At 42.2% G+C, this 15442-nt stretch overlaps 1 protein-coding gene across 1 annotated transcript in view; it reads left to right on the top strand.

Annotated features, from left to right (window-relative positions):
* The window catches only part of LOC146866841 (scavenger receptor cysteine-rich domain-containing protein DMBT1-like), a 279548-nt gene that overhangs the window by 27400 nt on the left and 236706 nt on the right, over window positions 1-15442 (top strand). The window contains exon 6 of the mRNA XM_085602366.1: window positions 13251-13295. The gene's annotated coding sequence lies outside the window, so the exon portion shown is untranslated. The remainder of the gene's footprint in view (window positions 1-13250; window positions 13296-15442) is intronic.

Below are 15442 nucleotides of genomic sequence, written 5' to 3'. Positions count from 1 at the left end.
AACACCGGGCAGTCCCTAACCCAATGACCCGATTGCTTACAATACGCACATTGGTTCCTATTCAAATCAGATCGGCCCGAGGGAGGACCATAAGATCCTCCCCTACCTCTATTACTACCCCGTCGGGGCGGGCCATAGACTTGTGCCAACATCACCTTTGTTTTTAAATCTTTCGATTTCTTTTCCTCCTGGCCCTTTGCTTCTTGCTCCTGACGCTCATAATACTGGGCGATAGTCAGGAGCGCCGTCGGTGTTGCGGAAGACCAAGAACTTTCGCTCGCTTTTAAACGGGCCGCAACTGCCGGCAGCAGATTAGCCACATATTTATCCGCAAAGAGGTGGCGACCCGTATCATCAGTAAGCGACTGGCCACTAAAATCATGAAACGTCTCCTCAAAACGCGTAAAGAAGTCCGCAACCGACTCGTCAGCTTTCTGTTTACATGAAGCTAACATATTCCAATCAATCTTTTTAGGGGGGATAATTGTCTTCAACTTAGTCAGAATAGCAGTAGGGAGGTCTAAGATACTCTGGGGTGGTTTCTGCGCGGGCTTCCGTTCCCTATCCTCATCCTCAAGGTCAGACCACCGAGCCTTAAAGGCAACTATATCATCTACCTTTCGGACAGATCGCCACATATCCGGTGGTAGAATAAGGCCAAAGAACAGGTCTATATCTGCTAAGGTCATAACGCAAGAATTCAAGGCCCCCTCGACTTCTTCGTAGAAGGCCGCTGGATTCTTGCGGGGATCAGGCAACGCATTCTTTAATGCCATGACGTCAGCCCTGTGCCAGGGAGTATAAACCCAATTATATACAAAATATCCCTTAGCATCGGCGGAGGTAATGTCCGAGCTAGTCCCCGCTCCTTTAGGAGGAACATACAAAGGCGCCGCCTCGCGCATTGGCTTAACATGCACTGGATCGCTCTTATCTGATTGAGAGGTGGATGAATGGCCGCCTCCAGTACGCGAATCCGACCGCTTTTCCTCCTCAAGATGTTGGCGCGCTTTCTCTTTAAGGTCTGCTGCCTCATCCCGCAACGCAAACAGTCGTCGAACCGCCTCAGGCGCCTTAGAGGGAGAGAAAACACCATTACGCAATGCTTTAGAATCTGATACCACATCAGCAGGTTCAAAGACACTGGAATATTTCCGAAAGGCAGTAATCACTTCATCAGAAAAGTGTCCCAAGAAATACAACCTTTCCCTATCCTGCCACGACTCCCAAGAAGCCAACAGTTCATCAAGGGATAACTTGCCCTTACATGCACGATAGGAAAACTGTCGAAGCTCACCCATTCGCTCGGCCGATAACATGGACCGCGTGTCTACCTTACTCAAACCCGATCCAGAATCTTGTGGCCTCGGGGCAGACGCGCCGACATAAGGAGGCGGAGAACGATCTAATAAATAAAAATCATCGTCATGATTATTAAGGACAGGATAGAGTGGCTGACGAACAGCATATTGACCCGAGACTTGTAACCTATGTTCTTTCTCTTGCTTCTCCGTCTGTTCTCTTTCCTCCCGACGCCTCGCTTCCTGTGCTCGCACATGATCATTCTTCCATTGTTCTTTATCAAACAGCGCTTTCTCACGCTTCTCTCGCTCACGCACTTCCTTCACCCACAACCGCACACACTCAAACATATCCTGCCGAGCACGCCGTTTACACATACACTGTTCCACATACTCAATCTTACGTATATCAAACGATCCATACAAAGGCCATCGCAACTCAGGATCTTTTTTAGTATATTTCCTCCATACTGTGCTGTACATTATGGAAGAAAGACCATGCTTCACATACATATCCCTATTAGGAGTCCCCTCTGGGGGAGCCGGAGCAGATTCCTCGAGGTTCAACCGGTTTCCAAAGCAGCAACACCACTTACGGAGTGCGCTAAAAGCAGGCATGCTCAGAAATAATGCAAAATATGCAATATTATAAAGAAAATGGCACTTAATCGTTGCGCCGTTCAAGGGTACACAGCTCCGGAGAAATCTCTCCACATTACCTGCCTATATGTGTTGCAACGCATATATTTTCACAAAGACAAATACAAAATATGACTAGTCATCACAAATCAAACTCAAATAGCCAGACCAGGCTTCAAAAACTCGGAGCAAGTACCGTACAACGGTTCTTACCAATCAAGAGTCCAGATTCCAACTGCCAAGCTCCAAAATCGCCCAAACGGCTTTCACGGCAAGACCGACAGAAGAGGTCTCAGTCGAGGACCGGCGCCACCCAGACGGTCAGCTCGGAAGGGAAGGAAGAAAAAACCTCGGGATGCCAGGGCTAAGACGCCGCTGGCAGTGATCACGTCCCTGGCCAAATTCCTCACCTTCGTCGCGACCAGTCTTTTGAGCATCCGAGTCGCCGATGAGCCCCACGTGACGGGCGCCAATTGATGAATACAGGCCCCAGCTAGGCCCACAGGACACAAGGGTTCGCTCTCCTGTAATGGAATCTATAAGGACGTTGGCACGGAAACTGCAAAGTACAAAGACAGCATTTATTAACCCTTAAGGGTGGTCCTACAATCCACACAACACTCTTCAGTATTGCATAGAGTAGCACAAAGAACTTACGTACATGGTCCCCTTTTATACACAATAGAGGGGCTCATAAGTGGGTGGATACAACATGAGGCCGAAGAACATTACCATTTATGGTCATTTTCGATACTGAATCAATATGCGGGCGGAGCTAACACACTCCTTGAGCCCGCGAAAACATGGTCAAGCAAGGCTAACTGATAACAGATGTGGTCAGTTCTGGGCATGCGCCAGATGGACAAAGGAGCTATTTATAGACTGTTACTAGGCAGATTACAAGAGCAACTAACACAGAGGTTGGACTCTTCTCGTGGGGAACACGTGGAAGCATGACAATACAAAATGGAGTCCGAACTTCGGTCAACATAACAGAGAAAACATGATCTAAAGAAAGGGAATTAATGTCTTTAGTAAATGCTTAATCACATCGTTGTTTCAATTTACAACAGCGGTATTAAAGATATAAATAGTAGGATCTCACCGGGCAACGCCACCTCGATGCTCGAACGTAGTTCTTGTAAAGTCAGCCAGCCACAGGCCACCGTTTCCTCGTTCCGGTATACGATAGCTTGACTCCGCGTAATCACCATTGATCAGTCCCACGAAGTATCCTGGCGACTTCCTCCATATTGCGGTCAGCCTTCGTTTCAGTAATTTACTAACACAAGAGTCCGATCAGGTTGAAGGCTGTCAATCGAGCGGTCCACGTTCAGGGTATCGGAAACCCTGTATCTATTACTCCACCACTATTTCCGATTCTGGAAATATCACGGACACAAAGGTAGTTGCAGCAAAAAAGGTTTATTTCTGGCTGCACAGCAACGCGTTTCAGCTTACGCCTTGATCACGCTGAGTGACAGGCGTTTTTTTGCACATTATTTAAATGCAGTGTAAAACATAAAAACAAACGGTGAACGTGCCCTTAACCTTGTGAAAAGCGGCGGCCATCTTATAATGTATAATTCCACATTAGAGCTCAGTTTAAATCAGAGCCTCAAACATACGTTCAGCAGGGAGATTAATAAAAAAGATTAACAATCAAAAACACAAATATGTTCTGTATCATGGATTAAATATGGTTAACAATACATCTCATTTTTAACACAGATTTTGTCAAAAAGAAAGAAAGGACGAATATCGAATTCTTAGATATACAAATTGAAATCAAAGACTGTGGGATGCATACGAAACTATTTCGTAAAAAACTGCAGGAAATAGTATTTTGAGTGCGTTAAGTTCACACCCTAAGAAATTAATACAAAGTATTCCGTTTGGCGAATTATTACGTGCCAAACGTAATTGTAGCTCTGAGATAGGCTATGAAAATGAAAAACAGACCATGATACAACGATTCAGAGAGAGGGGCTATGGCAAAAGAACCATCTCAGAAGCTTGTAAGAAAGTGGAGACACTAACACGGACCCAGCTATTACATCCTAACAAAGAAATCAAAGATTCGGATACCCTTAGGTTCATTACAACCTATTCAGGGCAAGCTAGGGATGTAAGAATGACGCTTAAAAAACATTGGCATGTGCTGTTAACTGATCCCCACCTGAAAAAACATCTTAGTAATGGCCCTCAGATCACTTTTCAAAAAAATCGATCCTTAAGGGATGATTTGAGTCCCAATCTTGTGACTAGCAGGAATAGACCAACACAGAGTGGGAGAGTAGGCTTTCGATGCTGTAGAAACTGCAAGGCATGCAGTAACAGCGTCGACTGCACAACGTTGGATATTCTGAGCAGTAAAAACAAACTTGTGATAAGAAAATCTTTGACATGCAACACGACTTATTGTGTATATGCATTAAATTGTCCCTGTAACAAGGCCTATATAGGCAGCACTATCCACCGTGCACAAAAACGAGTACTGGAGCATATCAGAGCCATCCGCCACAATAACAGGCAATACCCGGTAGCTAGACACTTCTTTGATACACATATGCAGAACGAGAAATTTCTAAAAATGGTGGTCATTGATGCTGTCGGCGAGAATATCCGAGGGGGAAATAGATTACTAACTCTACGCAAATTGGAGTCTAGGTACATCATTGACCTTGAAACTATGGCCCCTTTGGGTTTGAATTCCAATGAAGAATTGTCTGTACACCTGCATAGGTAGAATATGAAGCTGTGTAACTATTGAATCATCAGATTTTGATTAGGTCTTTTTGTTTTCTTATTTTTCAGGTGTTTTGCACTTTCTTGGTGGCTGGCTTTCACAACTACTCTAGATCATGAAATCTTGGGGAGATAGAATATCTAAATCACAAATAATAAATTGGTGATATCTTCCAGTGGAGGATGATAAACTTATTTAAGTAACAATCGAAGTTCAATATACTTAGGCCCACTTGGGCTGTTTTTTATGTGGTTTATATGTGGTCTTTAGTCATTTATACCTCGTAGGAAGATTTACAATGATTTTTCTTTCAAATGATGAGGGGCGATTAATCCCCACTGGGGGTGTATTCCGGGCCGATCGCACGTCCCCGTAATAAAACTATTCTCTTATTTTGATGGACTTACAAATGAATATTGTAATTATTTGGCGACTTATGCCCACTTGGGCTGGATTCGATATTCGTCCTTTCTTTCTTTTTGACAAAATCTGTGTTAAAAATGAGATGTATTGTTAACCATATTTAATCCATGATACAGAACATATTTGTGTTTTTGATTGTTAATCTTTTTTATTAATCTCCCTGCTGAACGTATGTTTGAGGCTCTGATTTAAACTGAGCTCTAATGTGGAATTATACATTATAAGATGGCCGCCGCTTTTCACAAGGTTAAGGGCACGTTCACCGTTTGTTTTTATGTTTTACACTGCATTTAAATAATGTGCAAAAAAACGCCTGTCACTCAGCGTGATCAAGGCGTAAGCTGAAACGCGTTGCTGTGCAGCCAGAAATAAACCTTTTTTGCTGCAACTACCTTTCTGTCCGTGATATTTCCAGAATCGGAAATAGTGGTGGAGTAATATATATATATATATATATATATATATATAGTGCTTGAACTTATTAAATGGTGCCTTTTTAACAACTTTTTTATGTTTGGAAAGGAAATGTTTAGACAAAAACATGGTGTAGCAAGGGGAGCCTGCTTCTCCCTCAGCTATGCGTGTCTGCACGTAGTTTAGTGGGAGGAGCAGGTTCTAAGGGGGAGCTTTGCCAGAATGTTTACCACCCATGTACAGTATTGGTTACGTTTTATTGACGATGTTTAAATATTATGGAATGGGGATCGCTTAAGTGCAGAGACCTTCATTAAGAAATCAATACTAACAATATGAATTTAAGATTCATGTGACAGATTAGCCAACAAGAAGTAGATTTTTTAGATACTACTGTATACATAGCTGGCAACAGACTAGAAACTACCCTACATAGAAAATTCACAGCTGGGAATAACCCTTGGCACGCTAGAAGCCAACATCCTAAACACCTGATAAGGAGTATTCCTTACGGGGAATTAATCAGATTAAAATGGATATGTAGCACTAAGGAAGAACTGCTCAAATGTACACAAGAATCCACACTAAGATTCAAAGCAAGAGGGCATAGTGAGAGTATCCTCAAGGAAGCCAAAGAAAGAACAGAGTTGAAAACTAGGGAAGCCTTATTAGAACCAGGCACTGTCAGAGAAAATGATCTAGCGTCAGGAAAAAATGTGAAATATAACACGGGTGATACACCTCGTCTCATCACAACGTACAATAAACAGCAAAGACAACTAAAAGCAATCCTCAATAAAAATTGGCCCATAATACTAACTGATGCAGTGTTGGCACCCAATATACCCTAAACTAACACTTACTTTCAGGAGAGCAGTATCTATGAGGGACCAGTTGGTCAAGAGCAGCCCTGAAATAATATCCAAAACAACTTGGCTGCAACCAAAACATGGTTTCTATAAATGTGCTTTGATGAGAATAAAACCCATTGTGAGACACCATTTGGCAACAAAAGCATACCAATAAGGGGCCATTTTACTTGTCGCACAGAATATGCAATTTATGTGCTAACATGCACATGCAATTTGAGGTATATTGGAAGTACCAAATTACATGCACATGTACGCATCTTGCAACATCTGAGAGCAATAGTAAATAATGATGTCATTACCCTGTGGCTCGCCACTTCAAAGCAGTGCATAGCAATAACTTAAATTGCCTGAAATACTATGTAATAGATGCAATTCCCATGCCACGACGTGGGGGGAATAGAGAGCGCAGGTTACAACAATTGGAAACTCAAATGATCTTGGAGTTCGACAGTAAGGCCCCAAAAGGACTCAATACTACAGAGGATCTACACAATTTCCTATAAACATATTTAAGAATAATCGTTATGTAGGGATGTTCAGTGCAGAAAGATATTTGATTTCTTGTATAACTAACTGTGTGGAAATATGCCAGGTCAATTTGATGATACAATATAAATAGCATACAGATGAATATAAAAACTAAAATGTTGTACATATATTTACTTGGAAAAACCACACAAAAAACCCCATAAAAGGATATATCTTAGAATAGTTTGTTTTTAAATATTTGTATATTTGCGCCTATGTACACTTAGCACTTTTCAGCACTTTGCACATTATTGCGTAATTTTGCACATAGACACACAGGCACCTTAAGGAGGTAAATTATGAGGAAACTGTTGCTAAATCAAAACCAGTTTAGGATGATACCGTCTCATATGGGACTCAATATATGGCATACATGTTTGCATCTATTTACTGTGACTAAGGTTAAATAATGTGACTCTATATAGGACCATTCTTGGAGCATTTATGCTGATATATTAATCATGTGATTGTGAATCAATGTTATTAGAATGGAGCCTAGAAAAATTGTGGTTTTAAATTCATATTTATTTAATTATTTATATATTAATATATATTTATATATGTTTAATGAATAATTTAGGAATGTCGCGTAATTTAGATGTACGTAATATCTGATGTAAGTATGTTATTTGGCCTTTAAATAGATGTAATTCTCGGAATAAGGGTGTATATACACAAATTCAGATTGTATATATTTTTTTAAAATGGAACATCTTGGCCAAATAATATCGTCTGACATTAGAAATTAGCATTCCTTGTTAAAGTGAAGAAACTATGATTTGAATACTTGTAACAGTCTTTCTTTTATGTTGGTTGGGGTCACATGATATACAAATGAAAAAACGTTTAAATTGTCTCACCGCAAACCATTTCCGCATGTGATGAAGGCCTTTGTACCAGCAGAAACGCAGAGAGAGAGAGAGAGAGATAGATAGATAGATAGATAGATAGATAGATAGATAGATAGATAGATAGATAGATAGATAGATAGATAGATAGATAGATAGATAGATAGATAGATTATATATATATATATACACACACATATATACATATATGTACATGTATATATGCATATATAACTACCCCTCCGGCTACCTTCAGTAAATTTCACACAGCACGATTGCTTAGAGGTGTTTGGAGGCCACGCCCCCTTTCTCCACCACTCTGCAAACACATCACTTGGCACACTACTAGTTGGGGGATGAAGTTCCCTTTGGCTGCTGAGGGTCCTTGTGGGCGAACAGCCTCTCCTGTTATCTCCAGTAAGTCCCACTCAGCAGGATTGCTAAGGGGTCATCGGAGGCCATGCCCCCATCTCCACCGCTCTGCAGATGTGTCTCCTGGTTCACTACTGGTTGGGGAATAAAGTCCTCTTGGATGGTGATGGACCTTGGGGCCAAGAAGCCCTCTTGGATCTTTCTGTAGGTCCTACACTTTGGGATTCCTGATAGCTGGTCAGAGGCCCCACCCCCTTTCTCCACCACTTTGCAAACGCCATTACTACTTACAAAACCATAAAAACTCATAGAAAAAAACAAAGGTTACATGGATGTTATAGTTAGGAATTAGCATTTATAAAAACCTTAGAAATTCACTGAAAAAAACAAAGGTTCCAGGGACGTTATAGTTAGGAAATGGAACATTAAAAAAACCTTAGAAATTCACTGAAAAAAACAAAGGTTAAAGGGACATTATTGCTAGGCTCAGGTTTCACTCATAAGCTGAGCTAACTATAACTCGCACCGCTGCAATGCACTGCTTATGATCTCACACATAACATCCCTCATGACATGGTCAGTGACATCACTGTTGACATTACTGATGACATCTCAAATGACATCACTGATACATCACTGATGACAGCATCCACAGAATCTCTGACGCAGCCACTCACAAACTCATGTAACCTTTCATACACCCACTCCAACTTTCACACTACCATTCTTGAAACCATTGACACACTTATGCCAGTACTTACATACCCACTCACTGATACATAGGTCTACACACACATCCACTCACTCACCCATACAGCCATTCATCAGCCCACTCACTCACTAATACAGCCATTGACGCATCCAATCATACACCCACACAGCAACTCACACATTTTCAGACACTCATTGAGCTAATCACTCACTCATAGAGTCAATCACACAGCCACTTACTCACCTATACACTTATACACACAACAACTCACTTATTCATACAGATATTAACACATACTTACTCATCCATATAGTCACTGACACAAGCACACACTCACCCATAACCACTCTCGCAATCACTCATTCACGCATACAGTCACTTATGTACTCCAACACTTACCTATACTGCCTTTCACATATGCAGTTACTCACCCTTATACCACTGACACAGCAATTCACTCACCCACACAGGCATACACATACTCACTCACCCATACAGCCTCTTTCAGATGAACTCATGAACCTATACAGCCAGTGATTCACCCACTCACTCAACCATGAAGGGATCACACATCCCCTCACCCACCCACACAGACACTCATTCACCCATACAGGTACTTGGACAACCAATCAATAACCCATATAGCAACTCATGTACCTACACACCAACTGACAGACATTCACACACATTAGTCACTCACCCATACATTCACTGAGACACGTATAATCACTCACTTATGCAGTCAGTCACACACCCACTAAATCATCCATACAGGCACACATACACCCACTGATTCATCATTATACCTTGGTGTGAGACGTTGGCCTGGTATATGCTGTCCACTAGTTATAGTGGGCACCTTGCACCAGTCCAAACAACCCTTATTTAGTTTAAAGACAACCTTTATTGAAAGCTATCCTAGTGGCAGCTATGGAGAGCAACCTTCAGGCTAAATCTCGGAGGAATGTAAAGCAGTTTGGTTTACCAGATTATAACCTCCTGAATGACCAAATGAAAGGAGAACCACACAATATAAATATATAAAATATATGTATTTATTTCTAAACACTCTCTAATAATCTCTTTATGAGATTAGCAAACAAGGCACACAATATTAATACACTAGAACGAAAGTAAATAGCACAATACACAGTGGGCCCCAGGGGGAGATCAAACTATATATTAAGAAAGTGGTATGACAACCATGACTTAACTAGACACAGTGCCTAGAGCACGTAGAATCGCTGGGACCCCAAGGAACCACCCAAGGTAGTGACACAGGGGACCCACGGGGGACGCGTGCAGTGTGAGAACACAGCTGCAAGCTCCGTACAATCCTATGGGAAAGTCACGGTTGGAATTTTGAAGCTTAAGGACACTTAGGAGAGGACTTTGAGCAAACCCTTTTAAATAAAGAACGTTCTAAGGCCCGCACCCATTTGAGCAGCGGAGTACTCGTGTTACCTAACCCAAGGAAGCCGGGTGCATAGGTGTCAAATAGTGTTGGAAATCTTCTTCGTTTTCAATGGCGTGATTCTGCAAAGTGCTGCTGCCGGGAAGAGGAGAAGTGTCCGGTGTGATCCAAGCCTGAATTGGAGCTGAGAAGAACCTGAAAGCAGAGGGGACAGAGTCTAGGTCACTTCAGGGTGACCAGGGGCTCGGTAAACGAATGCCCACCAAAGTCAGGTGTTTCAGCTGCAAAGAGGTGAAGCTTGACTCCGCAGCCACGGGGACCAGGAGATGTCAACGATGACCAAAGTCCACAGGCGAGCTGTCTCACGAAGGATGTTGAGTGCTGGAGGGTCAGTGTCCAGATTGGAGACCAACAAGCCTTGGCAACTGCAACCCACGTGGTCAGAGTAAAGATGCTTTGGTGTGGACCAGCAAGGTCCTGTGGACTCCCCAAGCAATGGAGAGTCAGGGCACATCTGGAGCAACCAGGAAAGCCCACTGAAAGTTAAAGTACACTTCTCAGGGACCCACAGGTCGACAGACCAGGGATCGCGAAGGGACCTCGAGAGGAATTACAAAATACTAGCCCACGGAACACTCGAGGAGTGTAGGCCAGTAATCTTCGGTGGAATCACTGCTCAGGTCTGGACTACCAGTAGCCCAAAGCACAGCATCAGAGATCGACAAAAAACATATGCTGCTGCAAATGTGCACGGTTTCTAGGGGTTCGGGTTGCACGGTCCCCACGAGGGATGCGGGTCTCAGGTTTGCTGAAAGCACTGGTCGGCCTCGGGGAAGATTAGGAACCCACCTTCTGTGTTGTAAAATCTTCTGAGTCCTTTAGGAGCTGCATAGATGCAAACAGATCAGATGCGTCTTTGGTGCCTGCCTTGCAGGGGAGTAACTTCTTTACTCCAAGGGAGATTCTTCAGTCATCCAACCTAGCGTAGATATTTGGAATACTTGGTTTCTGTAGCAGAGTTTCGTCCAGGTAAATCTAAAGTCCTGTAACCAGGGGTTCCTACTTTATACCCAATAAAGAAGTGGGACAAACTCTGGGGACCTACCTATGGGTGGGACAGGACAGAGGGGGGGCTACACCCATGTCCTTTGTCCAGTTTCACACCAGAGCAGGGGCTGATAGCCCCTGCAACCAGTTTGAGCTGGACTATGCACTTGGACACCAAAGTGCCCGCAGTGCGGATATCAAAGCACTCTCAGAGTGCACCCACCCAGCCCAAATACACTAAAGCCTGTCTGGGAGGTGGTCACACCTCCCTGTGACAGGGAACCTATTGTCCAGCCATCCCGTGTCAGGTTTTGTCCAGCAGCAGGAGGGCAGATTCGTGTCTGTGGCTGGCAGCATCCATTTTGTGATGCCAGGGTCTGTAAAGCTGGTGCCGGGTGTACCGGTGCTGTCATATTTCTCCCTCCAGTGGGGTGGAATCATACTTTCCACAACAGTTACTGGTGTGGAGGTATGATTCTTAGGTGTTTGACACCAAACACAACATGTTTCCATACAGCCATTTTAAAGTTAGCATTTACCGCGCGGTTATAACGCACTTAAGAGTATATGGTTGGCTGCACCACAAACAACCCCGGAATATAGGTTCCAAAAGCTGCAGAGGGGCTCTGCTCATGCATGGGCAACCTCTCACATAAAACCCAGCACCCTGCCTTCAGGATTGATAAGGCCTGCCAGAGGGGTGACTGATAGGTTTATATGTGCAGTGATATGGATAGATATAGTGAACCTACATCTAAGTAAGGGTGCATGCACCCTATTGGAGTAAGGTCAACATGTTTCTGCCTTAGATGACCTATCGGTTCATGGCATTCATCAGGACCCACTTCTTGTCAGTCTGCTATCCCAAGTGTAAAAAACACATACAGCAAGGAAATACCATACTTATTAATAATAGCATCTGTCAAAGTGGTACCAGCTGCAGTATGGCCCACAATCACTATGGTACTATTAATGTACCACCTTCTTCTTGAGGTCCTTGTACTGATAGATCGCCAATATCTGATTTATTGGAGTCTGTACTCTTCTCAGTGTGGACCGAAGGGTATCTATCTCTTCGCGGCCTTCCCGAATAAGTGTGGAAAGACTTAATATTCTCTGTGAACCAGTCCCAATGCCATTTGCTTGAGACTTTTGGAAACAAAGCATGACTTCCCAATGATCTTTCTTCCAGTCTGTAGTCTGTCTGACAATTAGTGTAATTGTGGGAAAATATGAGTTTTTACACATACGTACGTACATATGTGTGTATGTAACACAGCACCCCAGCAATTAGGAAGGAACAGATAGGAACTCCAGGGTTACTCTTTTTGTTTTTCCTCTTCACAAGCTTCAATAGACATTTTCTTATTTTCTCTTAAAATAGTGCCACCTCCTGCAGCTGACTATATACAGCCTTGTAAGCTAAATAAAACACATTATTTTGGAATTGATATCACTAGGGACAGTATCAGAACTATCCAAATTACTTGCTTGTCGTGATACTTTCATTCCCTACAAAGGGAATCCACCGAACAAAGCTTTTTACTGTTCCCTGCAGGCTTTGGGGCAGGGGTGCAGATGTCAACTGCTCTAAGAGTCCTCTGTGCTAAATCTTTGCCAAGTACCCAACCACCATACTCATAGCAGTAGGTTTTCAGCTGTGCCCAGAGGGCACTGAGCAAAGGGCATGGCTTTAACCATTCCCTTCACCCACTTTCCCACTACCAGTACACTCATTTCTATGCCTACTAAAAGACTTTTTTGCTTAAATGCAAAATTCTCAAAGCATAGCAAGTGAGTAAAAGATGGAAAAATAAGGTATGTCTAAGGAAAGATTACAGTCATGTCTACTAAATTTACTAAGAACGTCATACCATATGTACAGGTTTCTTTACGCAATAACAACTATATTTTTATGTCTTTCTCAATAGTAATCAAAGCCAGGGCTTTTAATTTGCCAACACCGGATGAAAACAGTTAAGTATTTCCAATTTAAAGATAATTTCCTGCTTAAACAATTTTGTTTTAATTTAAATGATTTATTAATTATAGAATGTATACTATAAAACACGACCAAACAAAAGGAATGAACTTGCTACCAACCTAACAAATGTTGCTGATGGGTCTCTTGCTCAAAAAGGGAAAGGGGGTAACACTAGGGTTTTTTTTTAAAGAACTTCACTCATCAACCTAGCTGGTGACATGCTTCGTCATTGAGTTCCCACCATAGGGGCTGAATATCTCCAGTGTGTGCTTCAACATTTGAGTTACAGCAGAGCAGTTTTTTTTGTGAAAGTGAAAGTGCAAGTGATTTTAAAATTGACTCAAGGCCTCCCACCCGTTAAGGAATTTTACAAATGAGGTTCTTGAGCAAGATTTAAAAGCAGTGGTGGATAGTTTTGCGACATAAGTAGTCTCACGTATCCATTTTTATTGTCAACATGTTTCAGCCATCTTTACTCCATGCCCATGTGGCTCATTATGGCTTTTGTCAGGACCTGAAAAGGTCACATGCACTCTCAGATATGTGAAGTAAGCTTGAATTCAAATCTACAATAAATAAATCACCTCTTACGATGATTTTTATGTAGGATTTCTTCCCAACATAGTGACATTGAGCGGGTGGACCCTGTTGTCACACTTTCATTAAGGCGTCTCACCCTCCGATTCCCCTTGACCTTGTGAGCCCTGCATCTAGTAAAACATAACCTTAAAAAATAAGTATAAGGCACAATTGTAAAATGAGCATTGACAAGGCTGTTTCGAAATTAACTTGATTGTAGAGTAAAATAAACTACTGGTACTGAAATCAAAATGCCATTTAAAGTGTTTTGGCCTGATTCACAAAGGCAAGTTACACTTTTGAGAAAATATACTTTTTTTCATAAGTTTACTACTTTCATTATTCATAAATTCCAAGTGTAACTTCAAGTGCAAGTTTACTACAAAAGTATAAATTACATGTCTCCAACCCCAAAGTGGCTTACTCTTGTGTGGGAGAGTGACATTCCTCCCGAAAACTGTACCTGACCCTCTCTAAATCCGTCTTACTCCTACCTAATGCCACCCCCTTTAGTGGTAAGTCTGCCTCTTTTCCCATCCATTCCCCTGTGTCCCTCCCACATTTACTACTAAATGATGTACTTACATGTGCGGAGACTCTGCAGTCAGGGTTAACTCCTCAACAAATGTAAGTACAGGCTAAACTTACATTTTCAAGTACCATTTGTAACACTACAAATTGGACTGTACTACAGAGTTTAGTTTGAGAATTAGCACTGACACTTTAGAAAGAGATAGAAAATAAAAATAAACCATAACGTAACATCATAAAAGCACTAATAAAAATTATCATTTTGTTTTGAAATACTTCATGTCTTGACTGTACAAAAGCCAGTATTCTGATCATATTGTCCTTATCCTTCTTATGCTAACCTACTTGACAGGTTTTTTTTTTCCAGAGCGGTCTACCAGGGACAAATGCATTCCATTTAGTTTTCAAGATTCAACTAAAGCAACAAAAGTTTCAAAATAATAATTGGCTTTCAAAACAATCTACTACTGGTATAGCCAATAGCTTTGTTTCACCCCAAAATGCATCAATCGTGCCACATATCCATTGTCCATGACAAATGTATACAATTAATCAGTGACATAGCTAGACTGTTTGGTGCCCATTGTGACGGCGGGCCTATGGAATAGCGGGTGGTGCTGGTGATTCCTACAGCGCCCACCCTACGACGCCCAAGGTAGAGCGGGAGGAGGAGGCCGCTGCCCCCAAAACTCTTGCTGCCTGGGGCGAACTGCCCCGCCCTCCCCTTCGTGCTACGCCAGTGGAATTAATGCATTGATACTGTTAATCTATTCCCCTCAATAGATGATGATCAATCTCACAGTGAGAAAATGGCTTAAAGATATATACCTATAAAAGACAACTGATAAATGTTCTGAGTTCTCCACCAGAACAACCAGACAAATTTAAAGTAGCACTAGGCCTGAGCAAAGGTTTTAGTTTCACTTCCATAATTTGTGTACTTACACAAACATGAAAATGTGGACGATTGTTGTCTTCAGAGAAGTGGCTGAAGTGGAAAATATAAGGTGAAGATGGGCCCGAAAATGT

The sequence above is a fragment of the Triturus cristatus genome, chromosome 1_2 (assembly GCF_964204655.1).
Source record: "Triturus cristatus chromosome 1_2, aTriCri1.1, whole genome shotgun sequence".
In the NCBI taxonomy this organism is placed as follows: domain Eukaryota; kingdom Metazoa; phylum Chordata; class Amphibia; order Caudata; family Salamandridae; genus Triturus; species Triturus cristatus.
Note: the sequence above shows the minus strand (reverse complement) of the source record. Positions and strands in the feature narration are given on the sequence as shown.